Source organism: Nicotiana tabacum, chromosome 23, assembly GCF_000715075.1.
Source record: "Nicotiana tabacum cultivar K326 chromosome 23, ASM71507v2, whole genome shotgun sequence".
In the NCBI taxonomy this organism is placed as follows: Eukaryota; Viridiplantae; Streptophyta; class Magnoliopsida; order Solanales; family Solanaceae; genus Nicotiana; species Nicotiana tabacum.
In genome coordinates, this window is record NC_134102.1 from 115,079,722 (window position 1) to 115,094,427 (window position 14,706).

Consider the following 14,706-nt stretch of genomic DNA (forward strand, 5'->3'; position numbering starts at 1 on the left):
TAGTTTGGCCTACGCGAATGCACGAACGCGGAGCTCCAGCTGCGAACACGAAGCAGTGGTGTCTGCAGCCTTCGCAAACGTGAGGCTTTGAGCGCCAATGCGAAGAAGGGCCTAGCCTGGGCAGATTGTTTTAAAGACGGGATTTGGCCATTTTTTCCTCCATTTTTCATGTGGTTGGGCAATTTTTGGAGCTCTTGGAAGGGAGATTTTCGTCATCTATGTCAAGGTAAGCGATCTCCACCTATTGCAAGTTAAATACTTGGATTATATATGGATTTAGACATGAAAATTTGTAGAAATTTAGGATTTTAAGAGGAAACCCTAGAAATTTATATTTTGGATTTTGACCACGAATTTAGGCATGGAATTTGAAATAAATTATATATTTGAGTTCGTGAGGTTATGGGTAAAGTTTATCTTCGAAAATATTTGGAATCCGGGCACGTGGGCCTGAGGCTGATTTTATCAACTTTTCGAGCGGAGTTGGGAATTTGTTTAAACCGAATTGTTGTGAGTGTTAGAGTGTATTTTTATGCGTTTGCACATTTATTGACTAGTTTTGGAGCGCTGGGCATCGGTTTGAGTTGTTGGAAAGGCTTGGGATCCGGCTATGGAACTCCGGAGCGAGGTAAGTCTCCTTTCTAACCTTGTAAGAGGGAATTAACCCCATAGGTGAATTAACTTAATATGTGCTTCTATTTGTGGGGGGCTACATACGCACGAGGTGATGAGAATCCGTGCGTAGCTACTATTATGCTCATGTCCGGGTAGTTTAGGACCCAAATCATGCTATACTTGTGATATTTGCAACCTTATTGTTAATTTAAATTGCTTAAAACATATTGAACTTGGTAAATGAATTTTTTTAAAATGGTTAAACTTATTTTTTTTCTTAACCCTCAAATGAGAATTGACATTTCTTGGACAATTGCTCCTTAAAGAATTCTTGATTGACTGTGGAATGTGTTTATCTTTTGTAGAGCGCGCCGAACGCCTCGCAGATTAAGTAGATGCATCTATGGTTTGCGTTGTTCAACCCTCGGCAGTGCAAAGTTTAAATATTTATGTTGGAGCGGGCCATACGACCTCGGCCTGATTTGCTCATTATTTAATTGATTGCTTTTCAATTTACAATAAATGATATTGCCTCCTTGGCCTGAGATAAATTGTTAAATAATAGAAATAAATTTGGAGATTTCTTAATTATAAAGGAACTGCTTACTTACTTCAAAATATTGAGCTTGTAACTGTATTATATAATCCATGCTTAATTATATCATTGATATTTTATTTATAACTCATAGTAAGTGTCGAAGTCGACCCCTCGTCAATACTTCTTCGAGGATAGGCGGGATACTTACTGGGTACGTGTTGATATATGTACTCATACTACACTTGTTGTATATTTTTGTGTAGGTGCATATATGCCTAGTGGCCTTATGGGCGCAGAGGCGCAGTTATTGTGGGGAATTAGGTGAGCTGCATTCCACGTTACGAGTCCGCAGCCAGCAGAGTCTCCCTCAGAGCATTTATATTTTTCTGTCCAATTTGTATTCCGGACAGATGTTGTATTTTATTTTACCTTCTTAGTTGAGGTTCATGCACTTGTGACACCGGGTTTTAGGGCGATTGTGGGTTGCACTCTATTAGAATTTGTTAAAAATATCATTATTTATTTTGTAAATTTCATCTTTTACCATTTAATTGAAGGAAATATGATTTCAAAAATATTAAAGTGAGAACCAAGTTAAGTATTTATTTTTAGCTTGCATGACAGCGGTGTCCGGCACCATCACGACCTTTAATGGATTTTGGGTCATGACAACATAGTATCAGAGCGCTAGGTTCACTTAGGTCTCATGAGTCATGAGCAAGTCTAGTAGAGTCTTGCGGATCGGTACGGAGAAGTTTGTACTTATCTTTGAGAGGCTACAGGACTGTAAGGAGCACTTCCCTTTCTTGATTCCTCATCATGCGATTTGATTCCTTTGAGGCTTATGCCTTTATTTCCTTCATATTCGATCTTATGCGACATGAAGCGTTTGTTATAAATTTGGAATAGAGGAATTTTAATGGCACTAATGATGTAGAGCAGGATGTTTCTCGCTGCGTATTCGACTGGGCTAACATCATTGCCTTGTGGAAGGATGTTCTGTCATCTCAGCTCAGTAGCTGTATTTTCTGATGGTTTTGGGGTTATGCACCAATTGCTATGAAGTTCATGAGTTATTATCGCACAGTATTGAAGTAGTGGTAGGATACTTGTCTATGTGTAGGGGCAGTGAATTATTAGAAAGGAGGTTTTTTTTCTCCATGCATGATTCAGAGGTTCAGTATTTTATTTCCAGCGGAGGAAAAGCAATCGGACTAAGAATGTTCAGGTTTGGGTTGATGGAGTAACAAGACTTGGTATTTTCGAGCATGTTGGAATCTTCATCCGTGATGTGGTGTCGTTGTCCTTGCTGAATATGTTAAGTTTGCCATATGTTATAGTTTCTTCGATTCTCCTTCGGAGCAAGGTATTGTGAAATGGTGCCGGAGAAACTATTGTCTGAAATAACGGGGTATAGCGATTTCGGGATCGAATCGGTGTTTCTAGGGTTGATGGCTCGAGAAAGATGATCTTCAGGGAAGTTTAAAGTTGGTAGTGATCTATTGGTTCAAGTGCTACAGAGATAGATTTTTATTTAAGGCAACAACTGGGCAGCGAAGGATGAGGAAGGACATGTGGGAGGTGTCTTGCGGTGGTTAAATTTCTAGAAGGTTTTTGAGAAGTTTGACCGGAAGTGGACTTTTTGATATCGGGGTTAGATTCTAATTTTTTGGAGTTGGAGTAGGTCCGTAATGTCGAATGTGACTTGTGTGCAAAATTTGAGGTCAATCGGACGTGATTGGATATGTTTCGGTGTCGAATGTAAAAGTTTGAAGTTCTAAAGTTCATTAAACTCGAATTGTGGTGTGATTCATGATTTTGATATTGTTTGATCTGATTTGAGGCCTCGAGCAGGTTCGTGTTATGTTGAGGGACTGGTTTGTGTGATTGGACGGGGCCTCGGGTGTGTTTCAGGATGATTTCAGATCATTTCGGGCTGTTTTGGACTGCTGTTGCTGGTATCTGGCTTCCTTCATCGCGAACACGAAGGGTGTCCTATGTTCGCGAAGAGGAATTTGAGGCAGTTGGGTTTTGGCCTTCGCGAACGCGAGGCGGAGGTCGCGAACGTGAGGGTTGCTTAAGGAAGCTTACTCGAACACGACACAGGGGTCGCGAACGCAAAGAAGAAAAGCGGAAAGGAGGCCTGGAGTAGTTTGGCCTACGCGAACGTGGAGCTCCAGCCGCGAACGGGAAGCAGTGGTGTCTGCAGCCTTCGTGAATGCGAGGCTTTGAGCGCGAACGTGAAGAAGGGCCTGGCTTGGGCAGATTGTTTTAAAGACGGGATTTGGCCATTTTTTCCTCCATTTTTCATTTGGTTGGGAAATTTTTGGAGCTCTTGGAAGGGAGATTTTCGTCATCTATGTCAAGGTAAGTGATCTCCACCTATTTCAAGTTAAATACTTGGATTATATATGGATTTAGACATGAAAATTTGTAGAAATGTGGGATTTAAGAGGAAAACCTAGAAATTTATATTTTGGATTTTGACCACGAATTTGGGCATGAAATTTGAAATAAATGATATATTTGAGTTCGTGATGTTATGGGTAAAGTTTATCTTTGAAAATTTTCGGAATCCGGGCACGTGGCCCCGAGGGTGATTTTATCAACTTTTTGAGCAGAGTTGGAAATTTGTTTAAATCGAATTGTTGTGAGTATTAGAGTGTATTTTTATGGGTTTGCACATTTATTGACTACTGTTGGAGCGTTGGGCATCGGTTTGAGTTGTTGGAAAGGCTTGGGAGCCGGCTATGGAATTTCGGAGCGAGGTAAGTCTCCTTTCTAACCTTGTAAGAGGGAATTAACCCCATAGGTGAATTAACTTAATATGTGCTTCTATTTGTGGGGGGCTACGTACGCACGAGGTGACGAGAGCCCGTGCGTAGCTACTATTATGCTCATGTCCGGGTAGTTTGGACCTAAATCATGCTATAATTTGCAACCTTATTGTTAATTTAAATTGCTTAAAACATATTGAACTTGGTAAAAGGATTTTTTTAAAAAAGGTTAAACTTCGTTTTTTTTCTTGACCGTCAAATGAGAATTGACATTTCTTGGACAATTGCTCCTTAAAGAATTCTTGATTGACTATTGAATGTGTTTATCTTTTATGGAGCGGGCCGAACGCTTCGGCAGATTAAATAGATACATCTATGATTCGCGCCGTTCAACCCTAGGTAGTGCACAGTTTAAATATTTATATTGGAGCGGGCCGTACGACCTCGGCATGATTTGCGCATGATTTAATTGATTGCTTTGGAATTAACAATAAATGATATTGCCTTCTTGGCCTGAGATAAATTGTTAAATAATGGAAAATAAATTTGGAGATTTCTTAATTATAAAGGAACTGTTTACTTACTCCAAAATATTGAGCTTGCAACTGTATTATATAATCCATGTTTAATTATATCATTGACATTTTATTTATAACCCATAGAAAGTGTCGAAGTCGACCCCTCGTCACTACTTCTTCGAGGATAGGCTGGATACTTACTAGGTACGCGTTGATTTACGTACTCATACTACACTTGCTGCACATTTTTGTGCAGGTGCATATATGCCTAGTGGCCTTGTGGGTGTAGAGGCGCAGTTATTGCGGGGACTTAGGTGAGTTGCATTCCACGTTATGAGTCCGAAGCCAGCAGAGTCTCCCTCAGAGCATTTATATTTTCCTGTCCGATTTGTATTTCAGACAGATGTTGTATTTTATTTTACATTCTTAGTTGAGGCTCATGCACTTGTGACACCGAGTTTTGGGGCGATTGTGGGTTGCACTGTATTGGAATTTATTAAGAATATCATTATTTATTTTGCAAATTTCATCTTTTGCCATTTAATTGAAGGAAATATTATTTCAAAAATATTAAAGTGGGAACCAAGTTAAGTATTTATTTTTGGCTTGACTGACAGCGGTGTCCGGTGCCATCACGACCTTTAATGAATTTTTGGTCGTGACAGTTCGACTAAGTTCGTATGATGTTTTATGACTTGTGGGTGTGCTTGGTTGAGGTCCCGGGGGCCTCAGGTTGATTTCGGGTGGTTAACGGACTTGGAATTTGATTTGAGAAGTTGCTGAAGTCTGTGTGCCGCTGGTGTAATCGCACCTGCGGAATGGGAACTGGAGATGCGAGCCCGTAGGTGTGGGTGAAGGTCCGCAGATGCGGAGATGGAGGAGATAAGGCAGAGGGACGCGGGTGTGAAGGTTTTCCCGCACCTGCGAGACCACAGATGTGGGGTGAAGGCCGCAGAAGTGAAGGAAGGAGGGGGAGCTGGGCTCCGTAGAAGTGGAGGATATCACGCAGGGGTGTTTCCGCAGGAGTGGATGTGGGAGCCGCATATGCGGAGGTCACCGTAGAAGCGAGTATTTTGTCGCTCCTGCAAGGGCGCAGAAGCGGCTTAGTTGCCGCAGGTGCGGAAAGCCTGGGCAGAACCTATGTAAACGAAGGTTCCGAGATTTATCCCATTTCTAACATTTTGAAATCGGGTTTTGGAGGTTTTTGAGAGGGTTTTTGAAGAGATTATTGAAATAAGCTCCTTGTGTTCATTTTTCTTCAATAATTATGTTTCCCCACTGATTTTCCACCTAGTTTGTGTATTTTTGAGGTGAAATTTGGGGGTTTGAGGCTACGGATTTGGAGAGTTGATTTTGGGGGTTTGAGTGGCGATTTGATGTTAGATTTTGATAAATTTAGTATGGTTAGACTGGTCGAATGGGCTTTCGGGTTTTGTAACTTTTGTTGGATTTCGAGACGTGGGCCCGAGGGAGGCTTTGAACCAATTTCGGATTTTGAGTTATAACTTAGTAATTTTTTGTATTATTGATTCCTTTAGCCCGTATTGTTTGTATTATATTGTTTGTGGCCAGATTCGGGTCATTTGGAGACCGATTTCCGAGGCAAAGGCGTGTTGGAGTAGAGTTTTGCCCGGATTGAGGTAAGTAACACTTCTAAACTTGGCTCTGAGGGTTCGAAACCCTAAAATATATGTTATATCATTGGTGTTGAGGAGACGCACATGCCAAGTGACGGGCGTGCAAGCGTGCACCGTGAGAATTGTGGCCTGGTCAATTCCATGGCACTGTATAGTGGACTTATCTTGTTGATGTCCGTGTTTTCATCATGTTATAAACGAATTAAGCTGTTAAACATGCTAGAGATCATGTCTAGGCTATATGCCGGTACTGTTGGGACCCATAGTGGTTGTTTCTTGCTGTTATCTTACGGATTTCATTGATATTTCGTACTTAGTAATATTCATTCATTTTACATTATATCTCAGTCTCTGTTGTTATTTATTGATGCATCATATCATTGTTTTCGAGGTAGTTTCATTGATATGGTGAGCCCGTGAGAGAGACTGGAGAGATTGATGACTGAGTGAGGCCGAGGGCCTGACTATGATTGACATTTATGGGATTGGGCTACACGCCGCAGTGGTTATACTGAATTATGATAGCGCTTGGGCTAAATGAGCCCCTCCGGAGTCTGCACACACCCCCAGTGAGCACGGTTGATTATATTGAGGGATGAATATTCCCTCGACATGGATCTTATCCGAAGCATTATATACCTAGAGATGGATCTTCTCCACGGGCTGGATTGGCCCTACTCGATACTGGGTGACTGATAGTCATTGATGTATATATTCCGGGATGGTTGGGCCGGATGGGCCATATACAATACTGAGTGATTGAGCAGTTGAGAGTGTGAGTACATGAGGTTGTTAGCATGGTGCATCACATACAACATAAGCATTGGCATGTAGAATTAGAGGAGTTATATTCTTCATACCATTCAGATTTACTCTATTTTTACTATTTGAATTATCTATTGAACTTGAAAGCATGCCTACATTTTTGTACTGTTATTTCTATATTGAACTGTGTCAGTTGACTTCCTCACTACCTTTCAATCCAGAGTTTGGATTTGTAACTTATTGAGTTGGTTGTACTCACGCTACACCCTGCACCTCGTGTGCAGATCCAGGTGCTTCCGGTCACGGCGGTTGCTGAGAGAGGAGTTGAGATCTCGGAGACTATCGAGGTAGTTGTATAGCGTTCGCAGGCCTTAACTCTCCTTCATTTTCTTTATTTGTATTTCAGTTCTTATTCCCTAGACATTGTAGTAGACTGTATCCCGGTATAGATGCTCATGTACTTGGTGACACCCCGATTTTGGGATAGATTGTATTGTGTTGCGGATTTATTTCTGTTTCAAAAAGGATTTTCTTTAATATAAATTGCTTCCATATATATTTCCAAAGCTTTTGCTGTGTTGAAATGATTGAGTTATGGCCTGCCTAGTTCCACGATAGGCGCTACCATGACGGTTGGTTTTGGGTCGTGACATGCACATAGTATATGTACATGTATTTTGGATCGGGCCGCATGGCCTCGACATAATTTGTGTGTAATAATACTGGGCGCCCAATTATATTTGATATTGTTTCATTGGCTTGAGAGGTGAAATGTTTAAATGAGGAAAATTGATTTAGTACTAACTATCGGTGAAAAGATTGTTTATTTATTTCTTGCTTCCGAGTTCTAATATCATTTATATACCCCATGTTTAATTAGATTTTTTTTATATTTTATTGTTGGCCCATAGTAAGTATCGAAGTCGAGCCCTCGTCACTACTTCTTCGAGGTTAGACTAAATACTTACTGGGTACATGTTGTTTATGTACTCATGCCACACTTCTGCACTAAATGTGCAGGATCTAAGGCAGGTGCATCTGGATATCAGTCCGGCGCGCATCCTTGATTTTCACGAGACTTTGCGGTGAGCTGCCTTCTGAGCCCGTTCTGCAGCAGCCGAAGTCTTTCTTTTGCTTGTATTTTTTTTGTCTATTTCACTTCAGACAGTAATGTAGTATTCTTTTGTATATTCTACTAGTAGCTCATACATTTATGACACCAGGTCTTAGAAATTTTGCTAGTAGACACGTGATGCTTTTTGGGTTGTTTACTTATCTCACTTGATCTTAAAATTTGTTATCTCTCATCTTATTAAATTTTTACTTCCTATTTATGTACTAACTAAAAATCAGCTATTTTAAAAATATTAAAAGCAACAATCATGTGGTTAGTTCACTGTTGGCTTGCCTAGCGGTAGCGTTGGGCGCCATCACGACCTATAGGAGAATTTGGGTCGTGACATTATTCGTTTGAGTAATAATTATGGTGTTCTTGTTGACTTGCTATTTATATCATTGGTAGATTTTTGTTGCTATCACTGGTTGATTTTTGTTACTATTGTATACTGCTATATTGCACATGTTATTTGACTAGTGAGTGTCTTGACTATACCTCGTCACTACTCCACCGAGGTTAGTCTTGATACTTACTGGGTACCGACTGTGGTGTACTCATACTATACTTCTGCATATTTTTGTGCAGAGCCAGGTATTGGAGATATTGGACTTGGGCAGAGTTAGTGTGTTGATCGCAAGGATTCAAGGTAGAGCTGCTTGGTCGTCACAGTCCCTTGGAGTCTTTCTATTTTATTGTACTGTCAACTCTTATTCGAACAATATTGTATATTCGATCCTTGAGATCATTGCATATATTCAGTTAGAGTTCGTAACTCAGTATTACCAGTCTTGGGAGGTTGTTATATTTGTTTATGATTTTGGTTTCGACACTTGTATTAAATTATATGTTTCAAAAAAAATGGCTCTAAATGTAATTGTAATCGGCTTACCTAGTCTTAGAGATTAAGTGCCATCACGACGCCTGTGGTGGGATTTTGGGTCGTGACAGAAATTCATCACAATTATAAATAAATAAGGCAAGTCCATACCCTGGGAAGTCCATCCCAGATATAAATCATCTGCGCTCACTATAGGGGGGGGGGGGTGCAGACTCCGTAGGGGATCCTTCAGCCCAAGCGATATATAAAGCCGATATGGCCTACCGCGGCGTGCAGTCTGATCCCATAATAATAAATCCAATAAGGCCTGTTGCGGTGTGCAACCCTGATCCATATAATAATTATTATAATATATATAAAGCCAATACGGCCTTCTGCGGCGCACAGCTCGATCCCATAAATATCCTCACAATGGATGAACATGACTAAGTATGAAATGTATATTTTAAAACAATTATTTCAATAGCAACACGACCCTATGGGTCCCAAAATATCGGCATGTAGCCTCAACATGATCTTTAATATGAGCCTCAGCTCAATTCCTCTAATACGTGGAGGATACGCGGATAATAACATGATTCCTTAATTTTACAACTCCACAGAATTTATTTAAGTCACAATTTCTATGGTGTACGCCCACACACCCGTCACCTAGCATGTGCGTCACCTTCATACAATTCACATATATCACGTCCCCAAATTCCCTCCGTAGGATATCATGATGTCACCCAGTCTCTAAGACTAGGTAAGCCTATCAATGCGGAATAACAATTGAAATATAAAATAATTAAATCTACAATTCACATAATTACAACTCCCAAAACCCGGTAGAAATAAGTCACAAGCTTCTAAGAATTTATCCTCAATGTATCTATATATCAGGGTTTTAGGAAAATAAGGAAGCAACATAATAATGATAGAAGGGGACTCTGGAGTCTGTAGACGCTGGTAGATATACCTCGAAGTGTCCATACACAGGTAGCTCACTGATATCTGGACTGGTAGGATGTACCTGGATCTGTATAAAAAGACGTGCAGAAGCGTAGTATGAGTCCACCACAGCGGTACCCAGTAAGTGCCAAGCCTAACCTCGGTAGAGTAGTGACGAGGTCAGGTCAGGCCCTACTGGAATAATAAAAGACAAGGTGAAATATTTAACAATATAATAAAAATGAAATGGCAATGGAAATGAATCAAGTAAGTAGTATGTCACCAATTAACTATGCAAAATAATGGCAAATAATACCTCGTGAAAATAAAACAGAATTCTTTTCAAATTTAAGAAAATCACAACAATAATCAAAGGCAACTGCGGTCATAAATCAATATCAACAAGGGCACTCCCGAGGTACCGCCTCGTAGTCCCAAATCACAAATAAATTCACAATATCTCATTTCCTTATATCACCGCGGGAGCCTTCACATTGAATTTTAAAGAAAAATATTTTTTTCCGAAATAGCATCTCGCATTTTAGCCACCCTTATCACACCGCATGACTTCTATTAGTTCCCCTACTAGCCATGCGTATCAAGATACCCTTATCTCACCGCATGCACTTCAACACCTAGACCTTATACTACCGCATGCGTATCAATATCATAATATATCACAATTTGCACCTCAAGTGCCCAATTAATTCAATTTGCCAAAATAAACAACACCAACAATACTTTCCACAATAGGGAGTTCACGGCTCAATCACAATGAGTACGAAATCTCACAAAATATTCGAGAATAAATAACTCAACAAAAATAATATTTAAAATTTTTTAATACGTTTCCTAAGTTCCAAATTTAAAATATCAAATACTTCATATTAATAATATTTAAATTAAAGAAATTCAACCTTCAAATAATGCACAGAATAAAAGAAACCAAGTTTCAGCTAAACAGGTAAAAACATTTAGCAGGAGAAAGTCTAGCAAATTTAAAGTATATAAATCAGATCAATGATGGAGAATATAACAAGATTTAATAATTTAATCAGTATGCAACAGAGATCTACACAATTTAAAAATATAATTATAACGACCCGGTCGGTCGTTTTGAATATTATAACCCTGTGTCCCCATTTACTGCTCAAATTATGTCTTGCAATTGATTTATGACCTATCGGGTTAGTTGGTTCGGGTCCGGAAGGAATTCGGAATGAAATAAGACACTTAGTCTCATAATTGAAAATTTAAGTTAGAAAAATAGACCGGATATGGACCTATATGTAAACGACCTCGGATTTGAATTTTGATGATTCCAATAGCTCCGTATGGTGATTTTGGACTTAGGAGCATATCCGGAATATTATTTGGAGGTCCATAGTGGAATTAGGCTTGAAATGCCGAAAGTTGAATTTTTGGAAAGTTTGACCGGGGGGTTGACTTTTTGATATCGGGGTCGAAATCCGATTCTGAAAATTGGAATACCTCTGTTATGTCATTTATGACTTGTGTGCAAAATTAGAGGTCAATCGGACGTGATTTGATAGGTTCCGAAGTCATTTGTAGAAATTGAAAATTTCAAAGTTCATTAGGCTTGAATCTATGTGTGATTCGTGTTTTAGTGTTGTTGGATGTGATTTGAAGGCTCGACTAAGTTCGTATGATGTTTTAGGACTTGTTGGTACATTTGATTGAGGTCCCGGGGGCCTCGGGTGAGTTTCGGATGGTTAACGGATCAAATTCGGACTTAGAAGAAATAGCTGAAGTTTCTGCCCTCTGCTGCAATCGCACCTGCAGAAATTCCATCGCAGGTGCGAGCTCGCAGAAGCGAGCCTCGCAAGCACAGATGCACAAATGGACTGTGGGGTAGTGGTCGCAGGTGCGAGGGAAATTCCGCACCTGCGTGAGCACAGATGCGGAGGGACGCGCGCAGAAGCGGCTTGCGCAAGAGCGCAAATAGGCGCGCAGATGCAGGCAAAGGCGCATATGCGAGACTGTTTCTGCACATGCGGTTGGCGCAGAAGCGGCCAAGTTGCCGCAGGTGCGAAAACCTCTGGGCAGTACAAAAATAGAGGGGTTCCGAGCTTTTGCCATTTTAGGGCATTTCAAACTCGGGTTGGGCGATTTTGAGCAAGGTTTTCATGGGAAAACTTGAGGTAAGTCCCTTGTGATCATTTCTACTCCATAATATTGAATTATCATCGAATAATCCGACTAGATTACATGTTTCTGAGGTGTAAATCGGGGGTTTTGAACTTAGGGATTTGAAATAAGATTTGAGGATTTGGAGGTTGTGTTGATGTTGGATTTTGGTAAAATTAGTATGGTTAGATTCATGGTGGAATGAGCTTTCGGATTTTTGTAACTTTTGTTGAGTTCCGAGACGTGGGCCCCACAGGCAATTTTTGATCTAATTTTTGGATTTTTATGGAAAATTATTATTTTCTTATGGAATTAATTCCAATGAATTTTATTGACTGAAATGAATTATTTATGATCAGATTCGAGGCGTTTGGAGACCAATTCACGAGGAAAGGACATTGCAAAATAAGAATTTCACGGCTTGAAGTAAGTAATAGTTTTAAATCTGGTCCTGAGGGTATTAAACCCCGGATTTTGGTATCATGTGATTATTTTGGAGGTGACGCACATGCTAGGTGACGGGCGTGTGGGCGTGCACCGAGGGGATTGTGACTTGGTCCGTCCCGTAAAACCGTAAAGTTGAATAATTTGTTGTTAGCTATATGCTCTCTATGTGTTGATAAAATTTGACTGTAAATCATCTTAGAAATCATGCTTATGCTATGTGATAGTACTATTGGGGTCCACAGAGGTCGTGTACTTGTTGAATTGCCTGCTAAATGCTATATTTGCTCAGTCTCAGTTTTTACTTGTACATTTTATCTCCGTCTCTGTTATTATTATTGATACATCATATCATTATGGTTTGGGCTGATTTCATGATTATTGAGAGCCCGAGAGACCGGAGATATTTATGACTGAGTGAGGCCGAGGGCCTGCTTGTGAGATATTGATACTATGGCACGTGAGTTGTCTGTGCAGCACGTGAGTTGGCCGTGCGGATCCTTATATTATACTAGAGCACGTGAGTTGGCCATGCAGCACGTGAGTTGGCCGTGCGGATTCTTATATTATACTATAGCACGTGAGTTGGCCATGCAGCACGTGAGTTGGCCGTGCGGATCCAGATATTTATATTATGGCACGTGAGTTGTCCGTATAGCACGTGAGTTATCCGTGCAGATTATAGTGCTTGGGCTGTAGGAGCCCCTCCGCAGTTTGTACACCCCCCAATGAGCGCGGGTACCCATTGAGATAGTGATGAGGGATGAGAGCCCAGGGAGTGATGAGGGCTGGGAGCCCAGTGAGTGATTGTTGTCCTAAGAGGTTGTACTTGATTTCCATTTGTTGTTGCACTTAGTTGCTATCTGTCATTATTGGAAAATCTCTAAAAGATTGTTGATATATGGTTTACATGAACAGGAACTGTATAAAAATTGATTTGACATTAATCTGGCAGATTTGATAGCATGTCTATTCTTGGCTGGAATTACTCGAAATGAACCATAACTATGTAGCTCGTTACTATCTTCAGTTCCTTATTTATTATTGTTACTTGCTAAGTTAGTTGTACTCATACTACACCCTGCACTTCGTGTACAGATCTAGGTGTTCCCGGACATAGCGGGTGTTAATCCTTTCGTGCGGTTGATTTTCAGGAGATTTTGATGTAGCTGCCGTGTTCCGCAGACCTTTTCTCTCCCTCCCTATCTCTTTGTTTACCGTATTTTGTCTCAGACTATTATAGACTATATTTTCCACACTTGTATTCATATTAGATGCTCGTATACTCAGTGACACCAGGTTTTGGGGAGTGTTTTATTATATTTAAATACTATATTTTCAATCTTGATTAGGGATTCAGATGGCTACCAGTCAAGCGTTTAGATGGCTCCGTATGAAGCTTTATATGGGAGACGGTGTCGGTCTCTGGTGGGTTGGTTTGAGCCGGGTGAGGTTAGGCTATTGGGTACTGACTTGGTTCAGAATGCTTTAGAGAAGGTCAAAGTGATTCAGGCACGGCTCCGCACGACACAGTCTAGACAGAAGAGTTATGCCGACATGAAGGTTCGTGATGTTGTTCACATGGTTGGGGAGACGGTTCTGCTCAAGATTTCACCCATGAAAGGTGTGTTGAGGTTCGGGAAAAAGAGCAAGTTGAGCCCTCGGTATACTGGGCCTTTTGAGATACTTAATAAAATTGGGGAGGTGGCTTATGAACTTGCTTTGCCACCTAGTCTATCAGGTGTTCATCCAGTGTTCCATGTATCCATGCTCTGAAAGTATGTCGAGGATCCGTCTCACATTCTGGATTTCAATACAGTACAGCTAGACGGTAATTTGACTTATGATGTGGAGCCGGTGGCTAATTTAGACCGGCAGGTTCAAAAGCTAAGGTCAAAGAACATAGCATCAGTGAAGGTGCAGTGGAGAGGCCAGCCAGTCAAAGAAGCTACTTGGGAGACTGAGCAGGAGATGCGGAACAAATATCCACACTTATTTGAGACTCCAGGTATTATTCTAAACTCGTTCGAGGACGAACATTTGTTTAAGAGAGGGAGAATGTAACGACCCGGCCAGTCGTTTTGAATATTATAACCCCATTCCCCCATTTACTTCTCAATTTATGTCTTGCAATTGATTTATGACTTATCGGGTTAGTTGGTTTGGGTCTGGAAGGAATTCAGAATGAAATAAGACACTTAGTCTCATAATTGAAAATTTAAGTTAGATAAATGGACCGGATATGGACCTATATGTAAACGACCTCGGATTTGAATTTTGATAATTCCAATAGCTCCGTATGGTGATTTTGGGCTTAGGAGCGTGTCCGGAATATTATTTGGAGGTCCATAGTGGAATTAGGCTTGAAATGTCAAAAGT